We start from the raw sequence: 19644 nt of genomic DNA, 5'->3' as shown, positions 1-19644 counted from the left end.
CCTGGGCGTTTTATCGTTTTCTCAATTAGAGACCACATATATCAACTTTGCTTCAGGAAATTTTAATGCAAGATCTTTATAAGTAATAAGAAAATACTTAGGGGTTCATATAAATAGTCGGAACCTTGAGGTTGTAGCGCTTGAAATGGATGCCAGCTTTGTCTGTGGCACATACATTTTAAGGCCTGAGTTTTATGGTGTTTTTTATTAATTTGAAAGAGGTTTTTAGTAATACTATCTTTTACGACACACGATCTTCCGAAGGTTTAGCAAAAACTTTTACGAACTTAACAAAACATTTTTTCTTTTCCATAGCTACACGTTAGTTCAAATATGATAGCTTTCGTCATAGGGTCATTAGTCCAAAATGATTAATGATCTTAAAAGCTGATATGTCATAAATCAATAACGTTTTAGAAAAATAATGAAAAAAGTTAAAAAGTAGTTGTATTGAACAGCAAGAGAGATTATCTAACTTATCTATGAGCAGATAAGTTTTTTATGATTTTCAGCATTGCATTCCATAAAAGCTCATAGCATTAAGGGACTAAAAACAACAAATGAAGCTAATTAGTGGTGATGAAAAGACGTACAAAAGCGCGCTGAAAATGCTTTAAAATAACAATAAACGAAAGGAACAGCAAAAAGATCATGGAGTGCAAATGAACAAATGATGTAAATTTGCGCATACCAAATGTGAAATAAAATAATAATTTAACTGTGTATATGTTTTATAAATCCAAACAAAAAGTGCAAACCAAATAATCCAACAAACGAATAAGACAAAAACAAATAAAACCCACGCCAACATTTTTGGCATTTTTATTTGATGCTTGCAGCTGAAAAATTGCATTGCATAATTTTTTCAAAGCCCTATTACATATTATTAAAACAAAAACCAGTATGATTAACAAAGAAGTGCCCAAACAAAAATTACGGGTTTTTGTAAAAAAAAAAAATAAAGTTATTTTAGCGCTTTTTTTTGTTTTTCGAAAAAGGGCCAATAAGTCAAGTGCAAGACACGGAAGCATAAATGGCACAACACAAACACAAAAAGTGATATAAACAGTAAACAAAAAAAAAAAAAAAAAAAAAAATATTATCATGATAATAGCTTGTTTTGCTGTTCAGCGCATTGGCCTAAAAACCAGATTCCAGACCAGCAATAAATTTTGTAAACAATATTTATTTTTCGTAAAACGCATTGATTGCAAAAGCCTAAAAGCAAAATAAATAAATTCACCCGATTGAATGGAAAACTTTTTCATTTTTGCAATCTGACACGCTCTGCACATCCGGGGCATCCTCATGACGCGTCGCTTTACGTCATTCCATTTAGTTGCGCCACTAATCGTATTTCACTATATTTATGTCACTCTTAAATATATGAAAGCATTTTTTTCATTTGCTTTTAGGTTGAAATGTATTCCTTTCTTAACAATGTTTTGGTAATACGCAAACACCCAGCATAAAATCAGAGTCACATATGAGTCAAAACAATATCCCTAAACAGAGCGTCCTATATATTCTTAACAGCTTTTTTCTATTCATCAATAAAATATATAGGCAAACGAGTGTACTTGAAACAGGAAACCCGGCATGGCCTTTTTTAAGGTAAGCGGAGAGAAAAACATGGCGCTGTATCGTGCTTCGCGAATCGAAACCCATTTTTACTTAAACGATAGATATTAAGCCGTCAACAATCCATTACGGATATTGTTGTTGTTGTTGTAGCAGTGCTTCGCCCCATCCAAAAGGTGCGACCGATCACAAATTGCCATCAATATCCTCTAACGGGAGTCCAAGGAACCTTGCTGGTTCAACAGGGTTGGACCATAATGAGAGGGGTATTAGAGGCGTTGGTTCCACAATACAGTTAAAGAGATGGTTGGTGTCATGTGGGGACATGTTAAAAGCAGGACATATATTCTGTATGTCGGGGTTGATTCTGCATAGGTAAGAGTTTAACCTGTTACAGTATCCAAATCGGAGTTGAGCTAGAGTGACTCGCATTTCCCTAAGGAGAGTGCGTTCCTCTTCTGCTAGTTTTGTGTGTTGTACTTTGAGTACACGATTCACCGGGCAATTCCTGGCATAGAGGTTCGACGCCTGTTTGTGGAGTTCACTGAGGGCCTGTTTGCGTTTTTCTATTTTCCTACGGCTGTGTTCTCAGGTGTCGTATTTCCTCATAAATCTTACGGAGATGACTCCTTATGCCCCTAGGCGGTGTTGGCTCATCAATCAGATGTCTGTTGGGATGCCCAGTTTTCTGGGTATTCAACAGGAACTGTTTGGTTAGCATCTCATTTCTCTCCCTGATGGGGGTATTATCGCCTCATTATGTAGATGGTATTCTGGGGACATAAGATGACAGCCCGTGGCGGTTATGAGAGCAGTATTTTGGCAGGCCTGCAGCTTCTTCCAGTGAGTAATTTTTAAGCTTGGCGAACATATAGGGGACGCGTCGCATGCAATCGGCTGGCCAATTGGTTTGTATGTGATAATAAGCGTTTCCTGTTCTTTTCCCCAAGTACTGCTAGCAAGGGATTTGAGGATTTTATTACGGCTCTGGATTTTCGGTACAATTGCGGCTGCATGCTCACCAAAATGTAGATCCTGATCAAACGTCACACCCAAGATTTTGGGATGTAGGACAATCGGTAGCGTAGTGCCATCGACGTGGATGTTCAAAATGGTCGACATTTGGGACGTCCATGGTGTAGATAAGGTCGCGGAGGATTTAGTCGGTGATAATGCCAGGTTTCGCGAGGCGAAAAAACTGGAGTTATCAGGGAGGTAGCCATTTATTCTGTTTCAAAACTCATCGATCTGTGGGCCTGGGCCTGTGGCCATTATTGTGCAGTCATCGGCGTAGGAAACTATAGTAACTCCTTCTGGCGGCTAAGGTAGCTTTGATATGTAGAAGTTAAACAAATGTGGGGATAGGACACCACCCAGCCATTATGGATATACTTAGTACCATAGAAAAATAAACGATACTTCTCTGACAAAATATTTGAACCTTAAATACAGCTTTTAAAAGATTCATTTAATTCGACAAAAGTTTAGTTTGATTTGAAGAAAATTTCATTTATTCTGAAAAAACTATACTGATTCTGGCAAAATTTTTAGTGAATTAATGTTTCAGTTCTTTTGAATTGTGACTCAAGTCTCTTGGAACCGTTTTTCAGTTCTTCTGGAAATATTAAGTTTTCTATTTGTTTGCAGTCATCGGCGTAGGATACAATGGTAACTCCTTCAGATGGCGAAGGGAGCTTCGATATAAAGAAATTAAACAAAAGAGGGGATAGGACATCAACTTGTGGCCCCCCTTGGTAATTGGTCTGGGTTTAGATGTTACGTTCCTGAATTATAGCGGTGCCTGCCGTACAGGCAGATAATTTGCAGTCCACCAAGGAAGAAATGTGGACTCTACCAAGTCTTGCTGTAACGCCCCATGATTTACTGTATCAAAAGCTTTTGAAAAGCCCAGCTCTACGAATATTATTTTGTTTTGGAGTTCTTGATTCAATCCGTAATTAGTCTGTGTGTTGATGGTATTTAGCGTGCGGTGGTGGTGCTATGTTATTTTCGAAAGCAATGCTGATGATTGGCAAATCGCAGTTTTGCGGTGAAATTGGGGAGCAGAATGACTTGGAGTGTCTTGACTATTGGCGATAGGAGAGTTATAGGACGACATTATTTTCCTTCGTAAGCTGGTTTACCAGGCTTTAGAAGCGGTACCACCCTCTCCGTTTTCCATTTTTCGGGGATTACGAAAGTGGACAAAGACCGGTTGAAAACATGCGCTAATTATTTAAGTCCTTCATTGCCAAGTTTGTTAAGCATCGGCATGGCAATACCGTCCGTGCTTACTGCTTTAGATCGTTTAGCAAATTTAGTGGCTTTCAGCTTCTGCGGCGGTAATGGTAATAGTAGACGCGATATATTTGTATTTATGTGGGTGTCCGGTGGTCTGCAGCTTGGATTTGGCGACCGTGGGATGCATCACATATTTGCGCGAATAAGTGTATTTCTCTGAAGTAATGAATTCGAATGATCCCGCAATTGAGAGGGGAAAGTATTGGTGGCCTGATGCAAATGTTACCATCGGCTGGCAGCTTACGCAGTTGACAAGTCTTGCGCTTACGATGGAGATGTCTGGCGTGCTATGGTAGCTTCCTAAAATACGTATGGGGGCGTCCCCGTTTATTGTGCAGAATGAGGTATCTTCTATTTGATTCGCCAATATCACACCTCTGCTCAGTGTTTATTAATCAGAATGCCACAGATCGTGGTGAGCATGAAACTCGTTTAGGATAATGCTATTTTCAGCAGTGGGTAGGGCGCTGATATCAGGGCAGTATCCACTGGGATAGCAGGTGACAGAACGGATATAGATGTTGATATATTCTAGATGTGCATCGCCTTACCGCACAGGTATGTTTTGACGTTCCAGGACACTGTCCCTGCGGTCGATGTTGGGACCAAATAGATTATATTGCACTAAGTTATGAGTGATAAATGCGAATCCGTCGCCATTTCCTATGGCACGATCTTTTCTATTGATGTTGCACCCAGAGCAGGTCTGCAGAGCAGATCTTGCCGAGAGCTTAGTACCTTGGGTCGCAGCAATGCGGATGTTGTGCCGCTTCATAAAATCGACAATCTCTCTGTAATATTCGCGATTAACCCAGTGCAGTTTAACTGCAGTATTCTGAAGTATTCTGAAGTGCAATGGGCACGACGTTTTCTCTCTGGTAAGAGATGGGTGAATGCACCTGCGTTCAGAAAGGCTATTGGAGTTCTGGGACTCAACGTTCCTGGGTAAGCATTGGTGTACCTAAAATATCACGAAGTATACTCAGATGATGCTTAAACTTCCCCAGTATTGTCCCGAAACAGTCTCGAAATGGTTCTGAAATTTTCCCGAAATGTTACCCAAAATAATCCCGAAGTGATCTTGTAATTGTTCCGAATCGAATGAGCCGGTAGGTCTGCTTCTTTTGGAAAAAAGGATAAGTCTATGCTTTATGTTTTGCTTTAAGTCACTCATAAAATAAATAAATAAATTCAAATATTCTGTACTGGAAAACAGTGCACAGGCTGAGAAGGATTTAAAGTCTGTTTCCCTCCCTTGCTTCTTCAACGGCTCGGTCGAGGCGATTCGGCACCCTACTCTTGACATACTTATACAACACAAATACCTTCTTATTAATAATAAATTAAGCAATCAATGAATAACACTTTTCTTGTAAAATTGCCTTCTTTTATTGTTCATAAATTCACGATGCCACATTTCTAATTATATTTATTCGTACTCATGTCACTGTATTGAGCAGAGAGCACTCCGAAAATCTTTGCTGGGTACATATGTCCGTATGTATACTAGTTACTTATGCATATGTTTTTCTTATGTCTTTGTCATCACTTTTGTTATTTTTCGCAATTATTTCATAAAAACTTCTTTATATCGGGATATATTTTTGGGTAATCGTGACCTCTTTCTTGCCTTTTATTTACGTTTTGACTTCTTGTTTGCGCTTTAAATATTGCATAAGGGGAGAAATTTTATTGAAGTTTGGCGTTCACCTTGGGACAAATTAATGGAGTTTATTTTTAACAGCTGTAAAGGTGGAAGGTAACAAAACTGGATTTTGTATAAGAATAACAAAATATTTGGTTGAGTTAATTTTACATGAATTCGTGTAAGGACTGCAAATAAACAAAAAGTAAGTAGTTAATATTATTGATTTTAATCATTAATTGCTTGCCCAGTTTTCAATTGTAAAAATCTTCGCGCACGGTTTAAGGGATTACGGAATGTAAGGGTAGGTGCAGTTTGTGGGATAGTGGTAGTAACACAAAGGCAAGAAAATAGAAAAATAGTCGAAAGAAAAGCAAAGATAAGAAAAGAACTCGAAATCGGATGGTTCGTTATCGATTTTTTATCGAATTTTAACAGTTTTTTTTTATCGAAAGCAACCACTATCAGCGAGTTATTGCAACCCCTAGCGGGTAAGGGAGTTTATATATAGCAGGTATGTCTATCGTAATAGGCGACTAAACACCCAAATTATTCAAGCGGTTGTCAGCGCAATTTATAGGTTATCCAACCCAATTGTCAACCTCACATCCCCATAGCGAATCCTCTTTATTTAGTATCCGAGGCTCTAGCGACCCCAAGATCCCCATGGAAGTAGGGGGAGTGGGCGGGATGTCCTAAAATTTTCAATATGGTCATATTATATCGTCCCCGAGATGGTCGTGCCTGTACGATAATGATGCTTGTTATCACAGTGTACCGGTTGTATATCCGGTTATAGGTTCCTTATCGAAATCTATCGATTTGTGGTCTGAACCTTAAAGATTTTCCATCGGCGAGTTATCAGATTTTGATCGATATGTTATTTATTTGTTATCGGTTTGTAATCAATGTGGTTTGTTATCGCACATTACAATACACAATCCAAACTCTGGACAGTCTCGTACAATGTACTAAAGAATGTCGGTTTTGTATTATGGAGTGTACTAAACTGAAGATGGTATTTATAGATGGGAGTCATACAAAATGATTCTCGGGGATTATAAGAAACTGCTAAGGTCGTCGAAGAGGACCTCTTGGCGGAAGGTTTGTAGCGAAATCGAGACGGTTTCTGAGGGATCTATTCTCAGAAAGGTGCTCTCTGGTGCTCCAAAAAGTGTCCCGGAATGCCTGCAAGGATCTGGTGGGACATGGACAGATTCGACGGAGAACACCCTTTGCCTGCTCCTGAGTATGCACTTTCCTGGCGCTAGTGATGAAGTAATGAACCGGAGGGAGTGTCATACTGGCGAACCGTATGAAGTGAATTTCATTATTATGGATAAAATTAAATGGGCTCTAATGTCGTTCAAGCCCTTCAAAGCACCACGGGCGGATGGGTTGGCCCCGGTACAACTCCAGCAAACCATCGAGCTGAGTTCTTTTTGGTTGTATAACATTTTCAAAAGAGTTTGTGCTCTTAACGATATTCCACAGGGTTGGAACGATTCAAGGGCCACCTTCATACCAAAAGGTGGAAGGACTTGTCACGTGACCCCTAAAGACTTCAGACCGATTTGTCTGACATCCTTCCAGCTGAAGACACTCGAGAAATTAATGGACTCTACACTAAAGGTACAAAGAAGGGCTCTAGCTTGCGTGGGTGGTGCACTGCGCACCACCCCTGCGGAGGCGCTGGGCACTCTTTTTAATATGATGCAAATAGATTTAGCGGCCAACCAATGTGTGACCTTTTATGCTCTGCGGCTGCGAGAGTTATCCGGCTGGAGAGACAATGTGGCCATGCAGCCATCTTTAAGAATCTGGATTCGCCTTCGTCAGACTATTGCACTCCGATTGTCTTTTTCGATATGAAGTACGAACTTGGTACCCCAGACAGGGATTATTGGTTGAGGGAGTCGCTGTTTACGGCTATAACCAAATTTGTATTTACTCTGACAGCCAGGCTGCACTAAAAGCGCTTGGATCAGTCTCATGTAAGTCCAGGACTGTAGAGAAGTGCCGCAAATCTCTCAACGAAATTACTGAGCAAACTTCCCTTAGTCTGGTATGGGTGCCTGGACTCTCGGATGTGCCGGGCAATGAGATGGCTGGCGAACTTGCAATAGGGGCTAAATCCGTTCCGCTTTCGTCGTCGATGGGAGTCATACAAAATGATTCTCGGGGATTATAAGAAACTGCTAAGGTCGTCGAAGAGGACCTCTTGGCGGAAGGTTTGTAGCGAAATCGAGACGGTTTCTGAGGGATCTATTCTCAGAAAGGTGCTCTCTGGTGCTCCAAAAAGTGTCTCGGGATGCCTGCAAGGATCTGGTGGGACATGGACAGATTCGACGGAGAGCACCCTTTGCCTGCTCCTGAGTATGTACTTTCCTGGCGCTAGTGATGAAGTAATGAACCGGAGGGAGTGTCATACTGGCGAACCGTATGAAGTGAATTTCATTATTATGGATAAAATTAAATGGGCTCTAATGTCGTTCAAGCCCTTCAAAGCACCACGGGCGGATGGGTTGGCCCCGGTACAACTCCAGCAAACCATCGAGCTGAGTTCTTTTTGGTTGTATAACATTTTCAAAAGAGTTTGTGCTCTTAACGATATTCCACAGGGTTGGAACGATTCAAGGGTCACCTTCATACCAAAAGGTGGAAGGACTTGTCACGTGACCCCTAAAGACTTCAGACCGATTTTTCTGACATCCTTCCAGCTGAAGACACTCGAGAGATTAATGGACTCTACACTAAAGGTACAAAGAAGGGCTCTAGCCTGCGTGGGTGGTGCACTGCGCACCACCCCTGCGGAGGCGCTGGGCACTCTTTTTAATATGATGCAAATAGATTTAGCGGCCAACCAATGTGTGACCTTTTATGCTCTGCGGCTGCGAGAGTTATCCGGCTGGAGAGACAATGTGGCCATGCAGCCATCTTTAAGAATCTGGATTCGCCTTCGTCAGACTATTGCACTCCGATTGTCTTTTTCGATATGAAGTACGAGCTTGGTATCCAAGACAGGGATTATTGGTTGAGGGAGCCGCTGTTTACGGCTATAACCAAATTTGTATTTACTCTGACAGCCAGGCTGCACTAAAAGCGCTTTGATCAGTCTCATGTAAGTCCAGGACTATAGAGAAGTGCCGCAAATCTCTCAACGAAATCACTGAGCAAACTTCCCTTAATCTGGTATGGGTGCCTGGACTCTCGGATGTGCCCGGCAATGAGATGGCTGGCGAACTTGCAATAGGGGCTAAATCCGTTCCGCTTTCGTCGTCTTGGAAGGGACTTAGCATGCCGCTCGCTACCTGTAAGCTCTCTTTGAAAGGGATTTTCCTTAGGGAAGCTGGTATGATATGGAGCAATCTTAAATACTGTTACCACACTAAGCTCGTGTGGCCTTAGTGGGACGCGAGACGAACAAGACGTCTCCTTCTTGGAAGGGGGACATATCTCTGGTGGTTGGACTTATAACCGGCCACATAGCAATCGGGAGGCATCCACAACACTCATCCCTATAATGATTACTGCAGGAGCTGCAAAGACGAAGAGGAGATAGAAACAGTCAAGCATTTTCTGTGCGATTGTCCGGCGCTTTGGCACAAGAGGAAGAAATCTCTGGGATCTCCTTTCTTTGACGATGTTTGTGATCTGGTTACCTTGGAACCTAAGAAATTCCTGACGTTTGCTAAATCGACCTGTTGGTTTGAGTAGAGGACAGATCCACGTGGTATCACAACGGGACCTTTATGGACCTAAATGCACTGGTGCTCGCACCGGTGGCCACTCTAACCTAACCTAACCTAACCATTTATAGATGGACAAGTACTGTATAATAATTATACTTAGTTTTACTACTTGACTATTAGTATGGCCTCAAAAGGAACATGATGTGCGCTGAACTTAACCGGCAGAACTTGTTCCTTCAAGATAGGCAGAGTAGGCGCCAACTTACAGTGCAATTTTTATAAATTTTGATACTGATAAAATAGAGCCATGTTTTATTAATTAAATTTCGATTTTTGCACTGGAATTGAGAAACTTAATCTTTACCGATGATTCCTGGCGTAGAAAAAACCAACGCCGTTTTAGTTCCGCTCTTTTCCGTTATTAATTCGTAGACTTTTGTGCACTATCAAAAGGGACTTTGTGAGTGAGTGTCAGAGTATCAAACAATAGCTATTCTTTTGCTTGGGCCCGCGTCGTGTTATACGATCACGTATCGAAAACCAATTTCACTCAATCGATAAATATGAATCTGTCGAGTTATAAGTAGAAATGATAACACATTATGAATATAGTAAGGACTGGTAGCCACTATTTCACGTACTACCTTAATCCCAATCACCATTTCAGTGGTATTGCGTTTTAACAAATTGCATACGGTTTGCTTCAGAAACTTAAAACTTCCTTCACAATGGTTGTTCTGGAACTAATTGGGTTGTTGTGAAACTAATTGACCACGCTTCATCGCAAACATGGTGACTAGTTACACTGAATTCTGCAGATTGCTCATCAATCCAGCTAAAACTGACTCAAGGTAAATCAAGATTAATTGGATACTAATATCGATTTAAGGAGCAACAATATTGAAGGAATTTTATATAGCGATAGATCTAAAAAGCGAATGTGCTATTTGCAATGTTGGTTTAGGTGATCCTTGGTTATTTGCCTGCATGTGCGCATAAGCTGCTCTTTGTAAAGTAGTCACCTCAGTGGGTTACGAGGGCGAAAATCATGCACCGGACGCTACTCAAATAAGGGGAGCCATATGCTTCGCGGAACAAAAAATTTCTAGAAAATTTGAGTTTTTTATTATATTTGATGTCTACAAAATATATTTCAAATATAATGACAGTGTAATTCATAAACCGTATTTACACCTTATCTGGGCATTCATGTCAAAATATATTGATTAGGCAATCAAAATCTGATAAGCCAACAGCAGTCTTAGGGATGTGAAGAAGATCAGTGAGCTAATAACCGATATGGCATAATCACACAATTAGGAGTTGCTCAAATGAAAGAGATCGGTTCAACCAGTACAAAGTAATCAAAACTTGCTTTAGTTGCATACTAATTTGCGACTCATTCTAACCTCATGCCGGATCCATCCAGAACTTTATTTTGAAAGGAGTTTGGACAATTTTCATTCATGTATATAAGACATATTTTTTGTGGTAGAAGTAAGGCGTATTTTGTGTTGATGCTTAAAATTTGGAGAGTAGTTTAACACCGTGCGGGGAAGCAACTTGAAATAAAAAGGTCTTGACGTACCGCACGAAGGGATCTATTTAACAATTTCTGCTTTTGAATTCTTTTTGTGAAAATGTTTTGAAATTTGATTCAATTTAACTAGAGGATTCCAAATTTATTAACGTCTTACGATTTTCTCCGGATTGCTGTTGTGGCCCTGGCACTGGACGTCCTTGGGTAAGCATTTGGATACCCGGTGGAGTTGGGTTTGTGGCCTGGCAGCATGGCGCGATGAAACCCTTCGCGGGTTGCTATCGCTGAGACCAGAACATCTCCGTCAAACGATGAAGCTGCATTGGCCAGATGTAGCAAAGATATATATTCTGTGCTGGCAAATGGTGGTAGGGACTAAGAGTCTCTTTTCCTGACCTACTCGAATTCTAGTGTCGGGCAGAGGGTGAGAAGAAAACGGGGCGGGCCTGATGCCCGGCATTGCTACCGACTCTACTACGGAGATTGTGGTTATGAGTAGAAGCGGGCGTGTGAGCTGATGGCTCCGTAGGGCCCGAGCAGCAGCTGGTGCTTGTTGTGGCTTGCTGAGCAGTAAAGCTGCTAGAAGGTAGAGGCGGCACTAAGGCGTGTACTACGGGACGCCCCTGGGCGTGAACAGCAAGGAGCCACAAAAGATTTATAAAAGATACGAGCTTTGGGGTCTAACCCAGAACATCCTGTCCGATGCAACCATCACTTGCACGTGACACACTGACAAGAGTGTTACCATCCTAAAAAGATTCTTTTCCGGCAAACGCAGCAAAACCATTTCTCTGGACCAGGGTCAAGTACAGGTCCCGGATTGGATTCAATACCCTCCCGGAGCAGGAGAATATGACGCACTCCCGCTGCAAGGGTCTGCTGGGAGGATAAAAATTTGTGGGAGGGACGCAACAAATTAAATGTGGTTACACTGAAACGACAGCCCTTGGTCGGGAAAAATCCCGAGTCGCTCCGGTTTTTAGAACCGGCTGCCTTGAGAAGCGAGATGGTTTGAAACTATTTTTATATTGATCTCAAAGCACTTTCGTTAGCGATTAAAAAAAAATTATAAGCAAATAAGTACATAACCGTTTTTCAGAGTACTTCTAGTACGGCAAGCACATAGCTGTTTTCGGTCATATCTAAAGAAAATGAGATATAAAAAACGGCATATGCAGAATGTGGGCTTTATATAGTGATAATAAAATATCCAATAAAAAAAAATTGAAAAAAACTCATAATTGTTGCAGCGACGATATGTAAAAAACTTATTGAAATAAAATGAATAAATCTAATCTAATCTATGGGGTGCTGGTCTGGTGGAAAGCACTGGACACGGCGAGCACCTCCAAAATGCTAGTGTCAGTGCAACGGACGGCGCTTATCGGTATCAGTGGCGCTATGAGAACAACACCTACCTTGGCACTGAATGTCATGCTGAATATACATCCAGTAGATATTGCGGGAAAGGCAGCCGCGACCCGGTCGTTGGTCAGGCTTCGTGATATGGGTTATATGCTTTCTGATTTCGGACACTATAGCCTTCTTACTAGTTTCGACTTTATCCCGGACAGGACGGACTATTGCATGCCGGTGGCCGCTCCCTATACAACCTTCACCCCAGTCATTCCCCCGAGGGAGGAGTGGAGAAGAGGAATTATCTGGGGCATGGGACCGGTTAACTTGTTCACGGATGGGTCGAAGTTGGACGGAAAGGTTGGCGGGGGGGTCTTTTGTCAAGAGCTAAATGTAAGCCGCAAGTTTAAGTTGGCTGATCACTGCAGTGTATTCCAAGCGGAAGTTGCTGCGATTAAGGATGCGGTGGATGAAATGCTATCCAGCGCTACTACGGTTAGGGAATTTAACATCTACTCTGATAGCCAAGCGGCTATAAAGGCCTTGAGCTCAACTACAGTGCGATCGAGGGTGGTATGGGAGTGCCTGACCACACTTGCGATTGCATCGAATTATTTTACAATTAAGATTATCTGGGTCCCGGGCCATAGTGATATTCCGGGTAACTGTCAAGCGGATCTCTTAGCCCGAATCGGTACAACTGAACCGGATGAAGATGGCTGTAGGGATTTCGGGATTCCGCTAGCCACCTGTGGATTGCTCTTCCATAGCTGGGCCTCGAGTCAGCTCAGCAAACGTTGGGCGGACACTACGTCTTGTAGGATATCAAGATCTTTCTGGCCGAAAGTGGATGGCAGGAGGTCTGCTGAAATAATTGGGTTCACTAAGGCTCACCTATCAATGGTCATTGGGGTTTTGACAGGGCACTGTCTCATGGGTATCCATGCGGTACGTCTCAATATATTGGAAACTCCATCCTGCTGCAGCTGTATGGAGGATGATGAGGTGGAATCACCAAATCACTTTATGCTTGACTGCCCAGCTTTTGCCAGAACTAGGCGAAAGTAATTCGGTCGTGACTCACTTGGATCACCCGAGGAGCTATCCAAGGTTGAGATCGGGATCATTCGGAACTTTATCGTTGCTACCCAATTATTCTCTAAGTAGTTATATCTACGTCACCGTTAGTTTAGTTTATTATATGTGGTATCACAACGGACCGTCATGTTGTCCAAGTGAGCTTCCTCTATCAGGGAAGCTACCACCCAACCTAACCTAACCTAATCTAATCTAAAAAAAAAAAACTTACTGTCTAGTGTAACTCCTAGATATTTTGTGCTATGTTTTTCTTGTACGGTTACACCTCAAAGCTTAAGCTTAGGCCTTATATTTCTTAGTAAGTGCACGGTCTCTGTTTATAGTTTTCCTATATGAAAATTAAAATGAAATATTCAAGAACAAATAAAATGCGAATTGCACTTCAATAAGAGCACAGACTTTCCAGCCAAACTTTTTTTTATTTGTTGTTAAAATTGATTTTTTCTTGTTTTACCTCTTGATGTGAATATAGAACGAGACAGTCACTCACCTATTTGAAAAGTCAGCATATAACAATTGCAGTAAAAGTATATGCAAATGTGCAGCTTAGTTTTCCAAACAATATCCGCAATTATAACTTAAATACTGTTGTAAATTTGCATAACGACTAAAATTATTTCTGCACCACTTTTCATACAACTTTCATCTATAAGCACAACTATTTGCAATTTTCCTAAACATTGACGGCAATGAAAGGAAATAAAAAAAATAAGAAACACAATAATTTATATTTGTATGTACTTTAGTATGTATGTATAGTACAATGATTATTCGGAACTGTAAGTACTTTTTTCACAATACAGTTTTAAATTTTTAACGCTATTTATATACAAATATAATTAAGGTATTTTAAACAATAAATAAAATTGCAATACTTGTAAAATGTTAAAACACTACGCTGCTCGCTTATAACCGTAGGTTGGGTTCATTTTTTTTTTTTTTTTGATTTGTGGACTTTTTGGTTTGGCAGCTTGGTCGTTTGGTTGGTTGGTCTACCTTTTGCTGATTTGAGCAGCTTAAAAAAAAGTCACACGCATACAAACGCAAACGAATTGAAATCAAATCAAATCACTTTCACTAAAAAACAACAAACACAATTTAACGACAACAACGTTGACAACAAAGCTGCGAAAAATAAAAAAAAATTAAGAATAATTAAATCTTTCTTTTTACATCGAATTTGAGAGGATTAAGGGTTACAATAATTATAACTGTAGCAGTTTTGTTTTATGTATTGTGGTAAGGTGTGGGCGTTGAAATTGCTAAAGTTTAATAAAAACCCAAATTATTATGAATTTAAATTCACAGTTAGGTGACACAAAAATTCAGTTAAAATCAAAGATCCGTTGAGTTCATACAAATCCTTCTTAATAAGCTAAAAGATTAATGCATTTTTTATATTTATTTTGTTTACTTAAACTATTTTGAAATCCTTCGTTTTATATTTGTTTGCATATCCTTTTTTCAGAAAATTCACAGAAAGCACTTTGCACATTTTTTTTTCTTTACATGAGCTTTATTCATTTTTTACCATTCATCCGAAAGAGATGCTTGCGCGCGCGTACTCCACGAATGTAAAAACGTTAATAAAATTGAATATTGCATGAGCTAACGGTAAAAAACCAAAATACAGAGGCGTTATGCCAAAAGTTATGCTAACGCCTACAGCAGCAAAAACTAAATCGACAGTAATGTTGCGCTCGCGAACCAACTGGTTTAAAAGATTGAGTGCGATCTACACCGCTTTAACTTTTTGTGATACCGTACACCACTGTTAAGTCAATCCAGCGACCTTCTCAACTCAAGATCTTAAAAAAGTCTAAACATGAATGTGGTCACAAGAGCCAACGCAAGCTCTGGAAGTTTATGTTAATGGCGCTCTCAGTGTGCGTTTTGTAGTTTTGCAGCAAAATTGTCGTTGCTCATTGTGAATCAAGTTTGTGCTTAAGTCTTTCGTTTTTGTTTTGATATGTTTCCTCTTGAAGCATATAAGCGGGAGACACTCAAATATGCAAGTTGTTGCTTAGCAGTAAAGCAGAAGAGTATGAAAATGAATAGTGTACAAAAAAAATGTAGTAAAGTGTCACAAAGCAAATGAATTAATGATTTATTGTTAACACCGCTTATCGTTTGATGTTGGAGAAGAGCAAATTACTACAATGAAATTTTTGACTTTTATCGTCTTGTGTCTTTTGTTTAAGCGTCTTTAGAGACAACAATTGAATAACTTAATTTTATTTGTTTAATGACTTTACAGTAACTAACACGTGTTTCAACAAACAAATTTTGCAATATTTTTTGTAAAAGCTTAACTCTTGTCATTCCAGCGTAGAGCGTAAAGTTTTGATATTTATCGCGTTCTATCTAGGCTTTTCTTTGAAATAAGATGTAAAATTTTGGTATTTAAAGAAGATACCCAATTTTTTTAAGACATACCGTATACCATATACTAAGGAAGAGGAAGTGAGATGTAGAGTGGGAATGGGGGTGAGCGTGGAAGTGTAAGTGAAAGTTCAAGTAGTAATGGGAGTGGGAGTGGAAGCTGGAGTGGCAGTTGGAGTCAGAGTGTGGGCGAAAGCTGTATTGGCGCATGTTGACAATATTGTTTCCAGTCTTCATTAATAGCGGGTGATGTTACCAGCCTGAATGAAATATATGTGATTGATAGCTTTTTAAGCACTATAGCCTTCTTACTAGTTTCGACTTTATCCCGGACAGGACGGACTATTGCATGCCGGTGGCCGCTCCCTATACAACCTTCACCCCAGTCATTCCCCCGAGGGAGGAGTGGAGAAGAGGAATTATCTGGGGCATGGGACCGGTTAACTTGTTCACGGATGGGTCGAAGTTGGACGGAAAGGTTGGCGGGGGGGTCTTTTGTCAAGAGCTAAATGTAAGCCGCAAGTTTAAGTTGGCTGATCACTGCAGTGTATTCCAAGCGGAAGTTGCTGCGATTAAGGATGCGGTGGATGAAATGCTATCCAGCGCTACTACGGTTAGGGAATTTAACATCTACTCTGATAGCCAAGCGGCTATAAAGGCCTTGAGCTCAACTACAGTGCGATCGAGGGTGGTATGGGAGTGCCTGACCACACTTGCGATTGCATCGAATTATTTTACAATTAAGATTATCTGGGTCCCGGGCCATAGTGATATTCCGGGTAACTGTCAAGCGGATCTCTTAGCCCGAATCGGTACAACTGAACCGGATGAAGATGGCTGTAGGGATTTCGGGATTCCGCTAGCCACCTGTGGATTGCTCTTCCATAGCTGGGCCTCGAGTCAGCTCAGCAAACGTTGGGCGGACACTACGTCTTGTAGGATATCAAGATCTTTCTGGCCGAAAGTGGATGGCAGGAGGTCTGCTGAAATAATTGGGTTCACTAAGGCTCACCTATCAATGGTCATTGGGGTTTTGACAGGGCACTGTCTCATGGGTATCCATGCGGTACGTCTCAATATATTGGAAACTCCATCCTGCTGCAGCTGTATGGAGGATGATGAGGTGGAATCACCAAATCACTTTATGCTTGACTGCCCAGCTTTTGCCAGAACTAGGCGAAAGTAATTCGGTCGTGACTCACTTGGATCACCCGAGGAGCTATCCAAGGTTGAGATCGGGATCATTCGGAACTTTATCGTTGCTACCCAATTATTCTCTAAGTAGTTATATCTACGTCACCGTTAGTTTAGTTTATTATATGTGGTATCACAACGGACCGTCATGTTGTCCAAGTGAGCTTCCTCTATCAGGGAAGCTACCACCCAACCTAACCTAACCTAATCTAATCTAAAAAAAAAAAACTTACTGTCTAGTGTAACTCCTAGATATTTTGTGCTATGTTTTTCTTGTACGGTTACACCTCAAAGCTTAAGCTTAGGCCTTATATTTCTTAGTAAGTGCACGGTCTCTGTTTATAGTTTTCCTATATGAAAATTAAAATGAAATATTCAAGAACAAATAAAATGCGAATTGCACTTCAATAAGAGCACAGACTTTCCAGCCAAACTTTTTTTTATTTGTTGTTAAAATTGATTTTTTCTTGTTTTACCTCTTGATGTGAATATAGAACGAGACAGTCACTCACCTATTTGAAAAGTCAGCATATAACAATTGCAGTAAAAGTATATGCAAATGTGCAGCTTAGTTTTCCAAACAATATCCGCAATTATAACTTAAATACTGTTGTAAATTTGCATAACGACTAAAATTATTTCTGCACCACTTTTCATACAACTTTCATCTATAAGCACAACTATTTGCAATTTTCCTAAACATTGACGGCAATGAAAGGAAATAAAAAAAATAAGAAACACAATAATTTATATTTGTATGTACTTTAGTATGTATGTATAGTACAATGATTATTCGGAACTGTAAGTACTTTTTTCACAATACAGTTTTAAATTTTTAACGCTATTTATATACAAATATAATTAAGGTATTTTAAACAATAAATAAAATTGCAATACTTGTAAAATGTTAAAACACTACGCTGCTCGCTTATAACCGTAGGTTGGGTTCATTTTTTTTTTTTTTTTGATTTGTGGACTTTTTGGTTTGGCAGCTTGGTCGTTTGGTTGGTTGGTCTACCTTTTGCTGATTTGAGCAGCTTAAAAAAAAGTCACACGCATACAAACGCAAACGAATTGAAATCAAATCAAATCACTTTCACTAAAAAACAACAAACACAATTTAACGACAACAACGTTGACAACAAAGCTGCGAAAAATAAAAAAAAATTAAGAATAATTAAATCTTTCTTTTTACATCGAATTTGAGAGGATTAAGGGTTACAATAATTATAACTGTAGCAGTTTTGTTTTATGTATTGTGGTAAGGTGTGGGCGTTGAAATTGCTAAAGTTTAATAAAAACCCAAATTATTATGAATTTAAATTCACAGTTAGGTGACACAAAAATTCAGTTAAAATCAAAGTTCCGTTGAGTTCATACAAATCCTTCTTAATAAGCTAAAAGATTAATGCAATTTTTATATTTATTTTGTTTACTTAAACTATTTTGAAATCCTTCGTTTTATATTTGTTTGCATATCCTTTTTTCAGAAAATTCACAGAAAGCACTTTGCACATTTTTTTTTCTTTACATGAGCTTTATTCATTTTTTACCATTCATCCGAAAGAGATGCTTGCGCGCGCGTACTCCACGAATGTAAAAACATTAATAAAATTGAATATTGCATGAGCTAACGGTAAAAAACCAAAATACAGAGGCGTTATGCCAAAAGTTATGCTAACGCCTACAGCAGCAAAAACTAAATCGACAGTAATGTTGCGCTCGCGAACCAACTGGTTTAAAAGATTGAGTGCGATCTACACCGCTTTAACTTTTTGTGATACCGTACACCACTGTTAAGTCAATCCAGCGACCTTCTCAACTCAAGATCTTAAAAAAGTCTAAACATGAATGTGGTCACAAGAGCCAACGCAAGCTCTGGAAGTTTATGTTAATGGCGCTCTCAGTGTGCGTTTTGTAGTTTTGCAGCAAAATTGTCGTTGCTCATTGTGAATCAAGTTTGTGCTTAAGTCTTTCGTTTTTGTTTTGATATGTTTCCTCTTGAAGCATATAAGCGGGAGACACTCAAATATGCAAGTTGTTGCTTAGCAGTAAAGCAGAAGAGTATGAAAATGAATAGTGTACAAAAAAAATGTAGTAAAGTGTCACAAAGCAAATGAATTAATGATTTATTGTTAACACCGCTTATCGTTTGATGTTGGAGAAGAGCAAATTACTACAATGAAATTTTTGACTTTTATCGTCTTGTGTCTTTTGTTTAAGCGTCTTTAGAGACAACAATTGAATAACTTAATTTTATTTGTTTAATGACTTTACAGTAACTAACACGTGTTTCAACAAACAAATTTTGCAATATTTTTTGTAAAAGCTTAACTCTTGTCATTCCAGCGTAGAGCGTAAAGTTTTGATATTTATCGCGTTCTATCTAGGCTTTTCTTTGAAATAAGATGTAAAATTTTGGTATTTAAAGAAGATACCCAATTTTTTTAAGACATACCGTATACCATATACTAAGGAAGAGGAAGTGAGATGTAGAGTGGGAATGGGGGTGAGCGTGGAAGTGTAAGTGAAAGTTCAAGTAGTAATGGGAGTGGGAGTGGAAGCTGGAGTGGCAGTTGGAGTCAGAGTGTGGGCGAAAGCTGTATTGGCGCATGTTGACAATATTGTTTCCAGTCTTCATTAATAGCGGGTGATGTTACCAGCCTGAATGAAATATATGTGATTGATAGCTTTTTAAGCATTGATTTAAGGCAAATTAATTGTTACCCAAATCTACTTGGTCGCACTTTAGATTTGGTATTTTTGAGTAATAATTTAAATTTCACATTGCTTAAATGCCACTCACCTATTACAAAGTCTGACATGCATCATGTACCGTTAGTCATAACTTTTGA

The 19644-nt window shown here is 39.7% G+C and overlaps 1 protein-coding gene across 6 annotated transcripts in view; it reads right to left on the bottom strand.

Moving 5' to 3' along the window:
- The window catches only part of LOC137244755 (uncharacterized), an 88887-nt gene extending 73888 nt beyond the window's left edge, over positions 1 to 14999 (bottom strand). For 2 of the 6 annotated variants that reach the window (XM_067774222.1, XM_067774217.1), the window contains exons 1-2: positions 14745 to 14999; positions 13704 to 13886 (exon numbers count right to left, since the gene is read on the bottom strand). The gene's annotated coding sequence lies outside the window, so the exon portion shown is untranslated. The other 4 variants (XM_067774219.1, XM_067774220.1, XM_067774218.1 and 1 more) reach the window with 3 other exon arrangements.
- Between the last annotated feature and the right edge of the window lie 4645 nt (positions 15000 to 19644).

The sequence above is a fragment of the Eurosta solidaginis genome, chromosome 3 (assembly GCF_040869045.1).
Source record: "Eurosta solidaginis isolate ZX-2024a chromosome 3, ASM4086904v1, whole genome shotgun sequence".
NCBI classification, from domain to species: Eukaryota; Metazoa; Arthropoda; class Insecta; order Diptera; family Tephritidae; genus Eurosta; species Eurosta solidaginis.
This window is presented reverse-complemented; position numbering and strand designations above follow the sequence as displayed.